The following is a 13830-nucleotide window of genomic DNA, read 5'->3' as shown; positions in this document are numbered from 1 at the left end:
TGTTCCTTTTGCAATTCTGCAAAAATAGAGCACAGAAGTCGGTATGGAGAGCCATCAGGGAGTTCAGAGGTCAGGTCCTCAAGTCAATGGATGTATCCCAATTTCCTTCCAGTCCACTGAGCCTGTGATACTCTATCCAACTTCTACTTTCTACCATCCTTGTGACAGAGTGACCAAGTCCTGGGCAGTAATGTGGTGTGTACCCAGCTTGAGTTTGCTCTTTATTGAAGCACGGCCACTGTATTCCTCTCACTATTCATCCCCATCTGCTGGCAAATAGCTGTGCCGGTACCCAGTACCTGGTACCTGGAATCTGTGTAAAAGTTACCTTAAGAGGAAAAAGCTTCTCTAATAGCTGCAATGTTCTTATTTTAACCATTATTCTGAAGAAAAGGAAATGCCTCTAATATTGGAGCAGTTGCACCTGGCTCTCCCTGTTACATCCCTTTAAATAATTGCTGGCATGGAAGTTGTGTTTCAAAATCCTGGCCCACTTCCCCTCCCTTTTCTCTCTGCAAAGGCATAGATCTTAGTGCTATCTTGGTCTTGAAGACACCTTTGGCACTGATGCAGTACCAGGGCAAGAATCTCATTTGCTTCTGATGCAGAGGTCTGTGTGCCTTCCTTTGCAAACATTATTCCAAGCAGAGCGACATTGCCTCTCATTCTTATCCTTCTGAAATCTGTGGTACTCATATTCCATTTCAGTCTTTGTGTTTTTAATCATTGCCAAAAGCAAATGAGAACTTTCAGATATTTATGAGTTCACCTTTGCAAATACAAACACAGAGTGATGGATGGTGCCTGACTTTCATCCATTAATAATGTAGAATATCAACACTTGCTGCCTTTGGTAGTGCCTGCCTTCGCCTGTTTCTTCATAGTGGATACATATGTTTTCATTAAAGGTCATAGAACATCACCCCGAAAAGAAAAAGAAACCATGATGCTTCTGTACACCATGGGAGATAAGAAGAAAAGTTGGCATCATTAAGAAAACTAAGATTTATCCATTACTTTATTATTCACTTTACATCCCAACTGGAGCCCCTCCACCTTCCTGTTCCCCTCCTCCCCAAAGCTCCTTCTCTCCCTTCTCTTCTCTCTCATCCTCCATCCCTTTCTCCTCTGAGAACCCAGAGGTGCTTCTTGAGAATCACCCTTACTCTGGCACATTAAGTTTCTTAAGTACTAGGCAAATCCTCCACCACTGAGACCAAGCAATGCAGCCCAATTAGGGGAACAGAACCCACAGATGGGCAACAGATTCAGAAACAGGTACAGCTCCAATTGTTGGAGACCCACGTGAAGACCAAACTATACATTTACTACATGTGGCAAGGGTTAGGTTCAGACCACTTATGCTCTTTAGTTGGTGGTTCAGTGTCTGGATAACCCCAAGTGTCCAGGCTAATTGACTCTGTTGGTCTTCTTGTGGAATTTCTAACCCCTCCGGGTCTCTCAGTCCTAATCTCAACTCTTCCACAAGGCTTGCTAAGCCCTGAACAGTGCTCAGCTGTGGGTGTCTGAATCAGTTTCAATTGTCAGCTTCTGTGGAGCCTCTCAGAGGACAGTTTAATGATACAGACCCAAGTTCAAATACAACATAGAGTCAACAGCCACTAGGCAAGTCTCCAAACCTCAGTTTCTCCATTATGAAAGAATACTAGTTGCTCTCTTATGAAAACTAAATGAACTAATAGAAGTAATGTGTACTTCCACAGTGAGTGGTATCTCTCAGCACCTGTAGGGCTCTATTCTGGAAAACGCCTTTCCTTGGAGCTACTGTGTTCATTCTTTTTAACACTTGTCTTTAGAAGTAATTGATAGTCAGAGCATTTGGCAGCAGTATCTGAAGCCAAAGAAAGTTTTCCTGATTCAGGGAGAGTGACTGTTCTGTTGAGCCATTGGGGCCTACTCCAAATTCACAAAGAAAAGCAACACAAAATGCTCACTGAACTGTAGAGCATTAATTATACAATCTATTTATAATAATCTTACAGAGTCTCATTACCTACGGCACTCACAATGTGACCATGGCATTTTGGTTTGGGCTGAGGGACTCACAGGAAGGGCTTGTCATTCCTTCTGGAGATTTCTGTATTTGGTGACATTTTCCCAGCTTGCTGCAAAACAGTAGCTGCGATTAATTACCTTCTGAATCCTCCACAGAGCAGCTTGTGAGTTTTCTGCTGCCCTCTGTCAATTTTGGCACAATGAACTCTCTTTAAAGTGTCTATACAACTTGCAGTTTAAGCATTACAGACATGACCAGCTGCAGACACATAATAAGAGGTTGAGGATCACTTTGTATTTAATGTTTTTTTCCCAATGAAGCATTCTTATCATAACCAACTCAGGATCCTAATGCTTCCAATCAAAATTTTTTACCTGCAGGAACACCATTTCTTTATGCATCTAAGAGCTGTATTTCATTAATCTTTTTGCTTGTTTGTTTCTCGTTTAGCACAGAGCAGAATTATTTATAAGTGCTGATTAAGCAAACTTAGCAACTTCCAAGGTGGGTTTTCCATGCTCAGTGCATTTCAGTACTAAGAGCTTTAATGCTTTGGAAATGATGAGGTCAGTATAGACATGCCCATGGTGGATAAGATCCCAGGACCTTCTTTGTAGCAAAAACTCACCTTCATAACTAATACTAAAGCTGTTAAGAAAGGCATTTCACTGATATACTCACAGCCCCAATCAGGCAATGGTTTTCCTAGTTGGTTATTCAAAAAACCTTTCAAGGAGAAATTTTAAATATTGGCTTTATTATAAAGAGTATGGTGTTCTGAAAATTCATCTTAAAAAAACTACCATGTTATTATATGTTATTATAAAATTACCACTATCTAGTTTGTAAGAGGACAATCTTCTTTCGGAATTAATCCACTTTTTAAAATCTTCACCATTGGCTCCCCTGCACCTCATACCTGCTCGACATTAGCATCCGTCCACTTTCAGCTCCACAGATAATAGCATCCATGCCAATCTATATTGACCTCTTTCAGAAGTTCCTCAATGTAACTGCTGTGAAAATATGAATTTCAAAGAATACCTCTGGTGTGTGCACACTGAGAGCAGAACGCAAGTGATAATAGGAAAACACTGTAAATGTGAAAATGTGATTTCCTACAAGAAAGTCAAAGATCAAAGGTGGCCATGTCTGCTTTGTTCCTTCAGTCAATTTGTCCTTTTATTTTCATAGCAGTAAAAGAGAATGTTAGAGGGTAACTTATTTTTATCTCTGATTGGACGAGGTGGCGATACAATACAGGGAGTCAAGCCCGAGAGAAAGGTGAGCTTTGCATCTGCTGAGCATCTAAAGAAATTATCTAACACCTCCTCCAGAAATCATGGCCCTTTCCCTACTATGTGAATGCAATCACTACACAAAGTAGGAACTTCAAGTTAGAAAGAAAACTAGGTTGCATCATACATCACTACTTGAAACTTAATTACCAATAAAGAGTAATACTATTCATTAATGTTAGAAATAAATAATAGTAAATCATAAATCAAAAGCTTTCTCTTAGTGACAGATGAGCTTTGTATACACTGGAGACCCAGCTATACCACTACTGAGCATCTACCCAAAAGATGCTCCAATATATTATGACATATTTTCCACTATGTTTATAACAGCCTTATTTATAATAGCCAAATCTGGAAATATTTCAGATGTCCCTCAACAGGAAAATGGATACAGAAATTGTAGTACATTTAAACAATGGAGTACTACTCAGCCATTAAAAACAATGACTTCATGACATGCGCAGGCAAATGGATGGAGCTGGAAAATATTATCCTGAGATAACCCAGACACAAAAGAGCAGACATGCTATATATTCACTGCTAAGTGGATATTAGCCCAAAAGCTTAGAATAAACATGATATAACCTACAAACCATATGCAGCTTATAAAAGGAGGAAGGCCAATGTGTAGATGCTTCAGTTTTACATAGAACAGGAAACAAAATAGCCACAGGAGCTAGAATGAGGAAGGGATGTGGAAGGGAGAGAGTAGGGGGAGGGAAAAGGGGTTTTAGGAACAGGTATTAGAAGGGAGAGGAGAAAAGTGCAGAGGATCAAGAAATTGAATAAAACTATGCAGCAGAAGGGGATGGGGAACTAGGAGTATTTATGAGACTCCTGAAAAGCAAGAGGCTTCCAGAGACAATGGTGATAACTTTAGCCAAAATACCCATCAAAGGGGAGATACAACCTATGGAGACCACCTCCAGTAGATGGGGCCCCCACCCATCTCAAATTTTTTAACCCAGAAATGTTTCTGTCCAAAGGTAAGAAAGGGCCAATAAAATGGAACAGAGACTGAAAAAAAGGCCATCCAGAGACTGTCCCACCTAGGGATCCATCTCATCTGCAGACACCAAACCTCACACTACTGCTGATGCCAAGATGTTCTTGCTGACAGGATCGAATATGACTATTCTCTGAGAGGTTCCACCAGTACCTGACCAATACAGATTCAGATACTCTTCCCCAATGGAAGAGCTAGGGGAAGAATGAAAGAGCTGAAGGAGATTGCAACCTCATAAAAAGAACAATATCTACTTACTAAACCATGCAGAGATCCCAAGGACTAATCCACAAACCAAGAGGTATAAATGGAAGGAGACAGTACTCCATTACATGTGAACCATACCATGGCCTTATCTGACATCAACGAGCAGGGAGGAAGGCTTGATGTCCCAGCATAGGAGTATGCTAGAGGGGTAAGTCAGGAGTGGGTGAATGGGTGGAGGAACACCCTTAAAGGCAAAGGGAAGAGGGTGAGGGTCGATGGGATGGGGGTTGGTGGAAGGGTGACCAAGTAGGGGGATATCATTTGAAATGTAAATGAATAAAATAATTAATAATAAAAATAAATAGGCATATAAAAGTTCTGAAATATGGAGATCAAGGGAAAATTGGAGCAAGATACTCACCATAGTCAGAGGCAGAGGTAACCGAAACAGTGCAGTGTACAAGGACAGCACAGCTAAAACTTGAATGGGGGAGAAAGATTAGACAAGATAAAGTCAGAACCATCGATTCTTAAAGCAAAAAAAAAAGAAAAAAAATGAGCAAGCATTGGAAACAAAACTAAAACTAAGTGAGACCTGTATTTGATAGGAGTCAAAAAGACAACTCTACTGAGAAACTCTCCTATATTATGAGACCAAATGGTTCTGACAGAAAAGCATGTGAAGAACTTCTATTTTAGAACCCATTCACTGTAACAAGGAACAGAAAGGGAAAAGTCCTGTCTACAGCTATAGAGATGAGCATGAGATGTCTGCGAAGCATGTCCAGGAGGACTGGATGAAGACCTTGAGTCAGACTGGCCTCTTTCGTGCCTGGGACAGTATGTGGAATTTCATTATTCCATTCTCTTAATCCTGCATGTTCCTACAGAAACTTGTTTCAAAAGGCCAATTGTACTGCAGTTAATTAATAGAACCCTGTGTATAGAGCACTGGCTCCCTGTGCTTTTTTTTTTCTGTTCCTGAGATAAGAAAGACATTAACAGATTATGCTAGTTCACAACAAAAGACCATTTAATGTCTTCTCAGAGCCCTCAAATTCCTTCTACTTCTTCCAGAAAAAAAAGTAGCCAGAAAAGAGAACACTGACCCTCAGTGTTTACAATAACTTCAACATTTTCATCACTCTCCTTTTGAAAGGATTCAATATATATTTTTTCAAAGAAATTTTTCCTATTATTTGAAATGTGTTTTTATTTATAATCAGTTACAAAAATGTTGCTTAATAAGGGGTATTTGGTATCCAGGCCAAAATCTGAGGCTGTTACATCTCCTGTTCAAAGTGGTTTCAAGAGAAAGATGAATGCTCATTGGAAGGAGGAAAGGGACTGTATATCCTGAATGATGTGAGTTTGTTCCTGCAGCTCTCATGGACAGAGTTCAGAGAGATTATGATAGGAACTAGGAACTAGGAAAGGAATTAGGTGTCCCTGTTTAGGGTCTGGTTAGTGGCTGTAGAGACTGGCAAGGATGCTTAAACTCCAAACAGATAGAAATGATCTTTACCTAACAAAAGAAGACAGACACTGATTGAAGGAAAGCTAACAGCTTGGTTTTAGATGCACATGTTAGAGATTAAAGAGTTTACAGATTTAGTTTTCAGGAAAAAAATGTGAAAGACTTTAGTTCTAGCCAACTGGCTCACTCCGTGTGCCCTGGAGCATGAGCAGATGGAGGGGCAGTTGGAAGGTCTTCCACTGGCAAAGGAGAAATTAGACCTTAAAATAGATGCCTTAGTCAGATCTTCCTATTTCTCTACTCCTCAGTGCTGAGTGATGAGGTACTCATAATGAACTACAATGTTCCCAAAGGCAGCCTCCGGAGAGGCAGGCTTGGCAGCTGTTCTTCTCACCTGGAACTTCAATCCACCATTTGAACAAGTGGAGTCTGGCGTGGAGCTGAGGGAACTCACTGCATTATTTACAAGATGCAAGTGTTAAAGGAAAGTTAAGCTGTCTTTTTTTTTTTTTTTTTTTTTTTTTTTGCTTCCACATTCTACATTTTTGCTTCCACAGTCACTATGCCTGAGGTCCCATTCTAACTGATTCCCATGATCAGAGACGAACACTCATTACTAAAAACACATGTCCTGATGTTATATTGTCAGGGGTGGTTGTTAGTATCAAATGTTCAGCACTTATGCTCTCTCACCATTAATGTTTACCAAGAATAAATTCTTAAAGGGTTTATTTGTTTATACTTTGAATAGGGTATTTTGATACTAACCCCTCTTCCTCATTTCCTAGTTCTCTTGAATACTTCTATCACACATGACCCTGAAAACTTCATGCCTTAATATTTTCAGATTGCCCACTGTTTCCATTCAATGATGTCTCCATGAGTATAAAAAGAGGCCCAACACTGGAGTATGAGTAACCAACCTCAGACCACACCCCTGAAGGGAACAGGCTCTTTCTTCTCCAGTAACTATTCAGCTGCCAATAATTCCAGAGTTGAGACTGGGTATCATAAGCCCCCCAAAATCTGTGCAGAAATGCTGACTGTCTTGAGTTTGTATCATTCTTGGGCAGATGATAACAGCTGGTTTTAATGTCCTGGCTTGATGTGTCCAATGTCCAAAAGACACTATTTTACAAGAGCCATTGCCTGGCTCTTGTAAATATTTGCTTTGTCTTCCATGACATTTCATGAGTCCTGGGTGGAAGGAATGTAATGTAGATGCTCCATTTGGACTCAAATACTCTATTCTCGCTAACACTGCCTTTTATTCTTCTGTGGGTCTCTGCATTAACCATTAATTATCCTTTAAAAAATGAAAACAAACGCATCTCTGATGAGGGGTGAAAGATGAACTAAGCTACAGGATAAGGACTATTTAGAATGCAGTTTGGTACTATGTTCATTTAACAAATTGAAAGTAGAAGATTATATATTAGGCCTCCTGAATCATTTTTTTGACCAGGTTCATGAGACCTTAAATTCAATCAATAATTCATTGAATGGTGTAGGGAATAGAAGGAGCCCTGATGGAGTGAAGTCCTGGGTCACTGTGTACTGATGGCACAGAGAACACTATGACAAGAACCAATGCCTCAGACCCATGGGAGAATTAAAAGCCTTTCCTCATGTGATCAGACTGGCAGAGTAGTCTTCCTTTTATCCAAGTGTTTATGAAAGATTTATCAGTGCATGCAAAATCATCAACTGCAGCATCCTCTTGTCAGATGTTTACGGCTGTAGACAGCCTACAAAAAGTTCCAACTAAGACTAACTTCTTCCTCCATACTGTTCATAACAAATCTGCTTGAAAGAAACTAGCTCATAACTGGCATGAGGTTTCTTGTTTTATAACATATAGATTCTGGAAGGAACATTATCCTTCCACGTATGGTAACTCCAATTATATTACTTAGAACACACACACACACACACAAACAAACACACACACACACACACACACACACACACAAACAAACACACACACACACACACACACACACACAGAGAGAGAGAGAGAGAGAGAGAGAGAGAGAGAGAATATGAGACAATAAAACAATAAAATAGGTTCCCATGTGGCTTTTAAAAGCAGTTTTAATTTTCTCTTCCCCCAACCCATCCACTGATGTATCCTCTCATCCTTGTTTGTGTGTTCTCTCTCCTCCTTTATACCTCCCCATCTTCTATTACTATTCCTCTCCCTTAATTTACTTCTTCTCCTCACACCTAATGAGCACTTGCTACCTTCTTGGCTTTTGCAGGTATTTCATGTTAAACACAAACTATAATATTTGAAGCAAAGAATAGAGAGATGAGAGAAAATGCAGTGTTTTGCTTCAAATTTTGTTTAATTTTTATTTTAAAAGCATGTAAACATACAGAGAAGATCAAGTAAACAAGTCTGAATTTTGGATGGACTTATTGGCTTGAAGTATAGTGGAATTAAAAAGCACAGTGCTCTGCAGATTGCATGCATTGAGATTACTGCTGTCACATTGCTGAGTCAGGAGTGAGTATGAGCAGTGTTTGACAACAGCAGTATTTCTATGAGCACTAAAGTGAGGCTGTACATCACACAAAGGGATCTTATTTCTGGATTTTCAAAGATAACCTGAGCTGCAGGTGGGTAAAATGCAACACCTTGCCTCCAGACTTCTTGCCCACCTTCCTCATTTTTTAGGTACATTGTGTTTTGTTGCAGTAAATAATAAGAAGTGACTTAAACTTCTATCCCACACTAGCCAGCTCCCACAGGCACCATAGTACTGTGGGGGATGTCTAACTAAGAACTCAGCTGCAGTTTACACAACAACCCTTGTTGCTTATGTTCCAGGTAGATACAGCCACCCTGGTGTGTTACTTTTCTCCACTACTCGGTACAAACATGCCTCCACAACCATTAACTTATCAAACAGGTTTATATGTTAAATTTTTAATCTACAAACCTTCTACACAATAAGCTTACAACCAGAGGACAAAGATACAAACTGCCCATCCAGAAAATGTAAATTAGACCCATAAAAACCATTCAAAATAATCATAACAACCTCATCAAGCTAGAGATGCATCAAGAGAAACATACACATCATCTTCCATGTTACCCCCGGAACTTCTCCTCCTCCTCCTTCATTCTCTGCCTCATGCCTCCTCTTCTCCTTCTCCCGTCTCTTTCCCTGTGTATCTCTTCACTGTCCAATAATATATCATCTTAACATAAACCTACATGTGTTATTTTTAATGATACCATTAACTCCACTATACATCCTTTTGATCTCTCAGCTTTTCTCCATACCCCATGATATTTAATGAATCAAAAATTCATTCTTCATGCAATATACACTCTGCTTTGTCTTTGTGTCTATCCAAGAGGTCAAATGCCTAATAAAATAGCCTATTGAGATTATAATAGGTATGAATTCATCAGTGACAAAGGACCCTTAAAGAATCTATCTATTTCTCTTCTCTCAATTATTTACTAAATTTCCTTAGTTTACCATACTCACGCACACACACACACACACACACACACACACACACACACACACACGAGTGTCTTTGTTATTTGCTACTATAAGTACTAATCAATACTATTACAATTCAACACAGCTCTTTATATTGTTGGTTAACAATAGATTAAACTCAATGCATCAGGATAATACATTTTAATAAGTGCCTCACAAAATCCTAGTACAATTAATTATTAATACATCACTCACACAAATTCATAAGCCAAAGCAAAATTATTCTTGACTATTTTTCTCAACTGTGTTTATTCCTAGATCCAGCCCATTATGAAGCCAGAAGTTTGACAGATGCAGTGTGGAAAGTAGAGCACTAGAAGATCTTCCTCACACTTCTTCTCTTACCTATATTCCAGCCACATCTTCCCCAGTTCAATTCCTGGGAAGGAAATTGATCATGATCCTGATTGGTCCCTATTTCTTTATTTCCATCCCCATAAATCATTGTCTACTCTATGTAAAGAAATACCTGTTTATATATTCTCTTAGAATTACAGTCTTTAAAATGTACTAAATTTTAAGTAAACATGTTTAATAACGTGATTGCTTTCTATTCAAGTATCAAGATGCACTGTCTGATACTCATGTCTGGCATTTTTTGCCATGATATACCATAGTCCCTAGTGTCCGATGATACATGAAAATACATGAGAAATGTTTGGAAGAAAAAAAATGGAACACTTTGTGGGTGCCAGAGAAGCCAGCAAATATATGAAATACAGAATAGAAAAATGAAAAAGTCAATGAAGCCAGAAGTTGGTTCTTTGAAATGAGCAGCAAAATTGAAGACTTTTTAGCTAGACTAACCGAGAAAATAATGAAATACTAAAATGAGAAATGAAATCGAGAGTAACGCTGCCAAGTTTGTGTAAGTAAAAAGGATTATAATACTTGCTTACATTGTATGCCAACAAATTAGGTTATATAAATGAAACTCAAAATTCTTAGAGAGACAAAGACTACAGAATTTGACTCGAGTAAAACAGGAAATTGGAATACATACAACAAGTAAAGGTGATTGAATTAGTAATTTAGCATACTTCTCACTAGAATATCCCAGGCCCAGGTGGGCTTAACTGATGAATTCCAGCTAACCGTGAAAGAAGAATTAATACAAATCTTTCAGAAGCCCTTGAAAAATATAGAAGAGAAGGGAATACTTCTCAGCTCATTATGTTGGGTTATTATTTCCATAATATCAAGCAGTAAAAGACATTACAAGAAGAAAAGGAAACTAAAGGACATTGTATCTCCTATGAAAGCAGGTGTAACAATCTTCAACAAATAGTAGCAAGGTGATTTCAGAAACACTTTAAAAGAATTGTTGAGGGAATACTGCATAGCTGGTAATAGAAGAATAAGTTCAGACCCTTCACAGTCCACTAAGTAAAAATGTAACCCAAAAAATGGACCTTATTATGAGATGTAAAGGCATGAATTTCTTAAAAAGAAAACTCAAGTTTAAATCTTCAAGATTGTGGGAGTAAGCAATGATTTCTTAGTTATGGTACCCACCATTTGTTCATTTGTACTGCTTTACCAGAGAAGTGAAGTCTGAATAATTTTATAATAGCCATAAACTTATTAACAGTTCTGTAGTCTTAGAAGTCCAAGATCAATATACTGCCATCTGGAGAGAGCCTTTCTGTAATATAATAACATTAAGTGCAGAAGCCATCACAAGCACAATAAAGTCCGAGCCACAGCAGGGAGCCTTAACTCCAACTTCTAAGGAGGCATGAGGTCCAGTCACGATGGCGTATCCTTCTATGGCCTAGAATGTCTAAACAAGCAAATAAATCAACTCATTGTGGTTTAAGCATTTAAATAGGACTTACATTTCATGTGTTTGTATTGGTTTTCATTATGTGTGTTTGTGTGCATATATGTTCATATGTATACATCCATATATATAAAACTTGATACAATTATGTATAAGTATATGTAATCTATTAATATTTATATATAGACATATATAGTCCAATGACCATTGCAATGTGTTCATAATAACCAACACATGGAAATCATATAAATATCTATATGTGATGGATGATAAGGAAATTCATTCACACAGACATAGAGGGCTGTTGTTCAACTTTTTTTAATGAGTAAATTATTTATTTTATATTTTTTAATCTACACACATGAATTTTAAATTCGTTGCACAGACTAATGTAGTATATTTCCAATTCATTGTTGCAACTTGACTTACAAGAGAAGCTTCATAGAATATTTTAAAGTCCTATTACTGTGAAAATGTATTCAAACTCCTATGGAAGTGTAGTCAACCTTTTAAAAGAAATCTCATCATTTGTGCCACAATAGATGAACTTCAAAGACACACTAAAAAACACAGTGTGATCTCACTTATACAGAGAATATTAAATAGCAAGCATATGTAACTTGAACACAGAGCATGGTTAACAAAGCTGAATGCTGAGATTCTGTCTTGTCTATTGTAGGATGTTGTAACATGGTTTCCATGCCAGGAACTGAGTCAGTAAGGCATGGGACCTTACAAGTTTTGAAGGTTGCTGTGGGAGTAAGACTTATCTGTATAATAGTGTACATATTTTCAAGTTCCTCCTTCGAGAAATTTCTGCCAAGGTTCCTATGATAATCAGAGACAATGTGAGTCCAGGAAGCCAGGGTATGTTTAATGTTTCAGCAAAATCATAGAAGGCTGTGACCTTCCAGTCAGTGCTTAAGACTGTGGGAAAGAAAGCTGCAAACAGGAATTCAAAAATATATAATTTCTAAACTGCAAAATATAAGGATGCAATATAAGTTATATAAGGAGCTTCACAGATGTAAAAAAATAAAAGAGACTGCTTGAGCCAGCTTGTCAGGAAGATACTAGGGAACGAGATACAGAGTTTTGGGAGTAGTGATGGATCCCAGGGCAAGATCCCAACCAGATAAGTTATTCTTGTTTTGTTTTGTTTTGTTTTGTTTTGTTTTGTTTTGTTTATGCTTACAAAGGCAGACAGATTCCCGAGTTCAAGGTTAGCCTCGAACATAGGAAGTTTAGGTTCGGGCCCAGGCAAGGTTAGAATGATAATTTCCTGATGGGGTCCCACCAAGATCTCTTATAGTCTATGATTGTACTTGTTATCTCTTTCTAAGGATCCTGGGTCTGGGCTCATGGGATGCTGATTCATGGCATAATTAAAAGTGAACCTGAGATAATGGCTGAATTGAAAAACTGGGCTTTTTATCTGCAAGAATTAAGCTATTTAGAGAGTATTTAGAATTGCCATGAAAGGCTGTCTCAAGCAAGCAAAGAGAGTACAGGAAGGAAGGGAGAGAAAGAGACAGAGAGACAGAGGTGGTGAGGGAGAGGAGAGAGAGAGAGAGAGAGAGAGAGAGAGAGAGAGAGAGAGAGAGAGAGAGAGAGAGAGAGAGCTTGGACCCACAATTTGGCATCTAGTCATTTGTTTTGCCACTCCCAGTCCAAGATATCCCTTCTCTCAGAAACCCATCTCTAAGCTGAGGCTTGTCCTTGGCAGTCATTCTCTGGCATTTGTGGGAGGAGAGGGCTTTGATCTGGAGAATGCAATTTTTCCCAGTGTAGGGAACTGCCAAGGTGCTGAGATGGGAGAGGGTGGTTGGGAGAGGGAGCACCTTTATAGAAACAAGGAGAGGTAGGGGGGATGGGAGTGGGGGGAAAGGGAATAAAATTTGAAATGTAAATACAGAGAGTAACCAGCAAAAACAACAAAAAACCCAAAACAACAAAAAGGATAAAGTATGGATAATATAATAAAATTAATTAATCATATCTAATTACAAGTCAGAGGTTTTACATTTTTTCTAAGATTTAAAGAGTTATAAGAAATTACACAGATTTTATGATTACAGTATCAATAGCTTTTTAATAAAATATAAACCATTAAATATCAGAGTCAAATGCACTGTAAGTATGATTTTTACTGTCTCTTTACTCTTTGTAGACATGTGTTGCATGGTCAATATTTTTTGTTTATTAACTGCTGCATCCTCATTACCCAGCATATACTAGGGATTCAATACTTCTCACTTTTCTTTCTATTTAAACTTTTCATTGATCATTTGTGAGTTTTACATTATGCACTCCAGTCCTGATAATTTTCTTGTCTCTTCATATCTTCTGTTTGCTCTAGCAACCTTCCCTAAAATAAAACACACACACACACACACACACACACACACACACCCCAAACAAATAAAAATACAAAGCATAGAAAATCATCTTATCATGGAAGCCGTAGAATTTCCCAGTGTGTCCCACAGTATATCCCTAACACATCTTCACTTGCAAA

This window comes from Micromys minutus (genome assembly GCF_963924665.1).
Source record: "Micromys minutus genome assembly, chromosome: 17".
Classification (NCBI taxonomy): domain Eukaryota; kingdom Metazoa; phylum Chordata; class Mammalia; order Rodentia; family Muridae; genus Micromys; species Micromys minutus.
The sequence above is the reverse complement of the archived record's forward strand: the minus strand, read 5'-3'. Positions refer to the sequence as shown.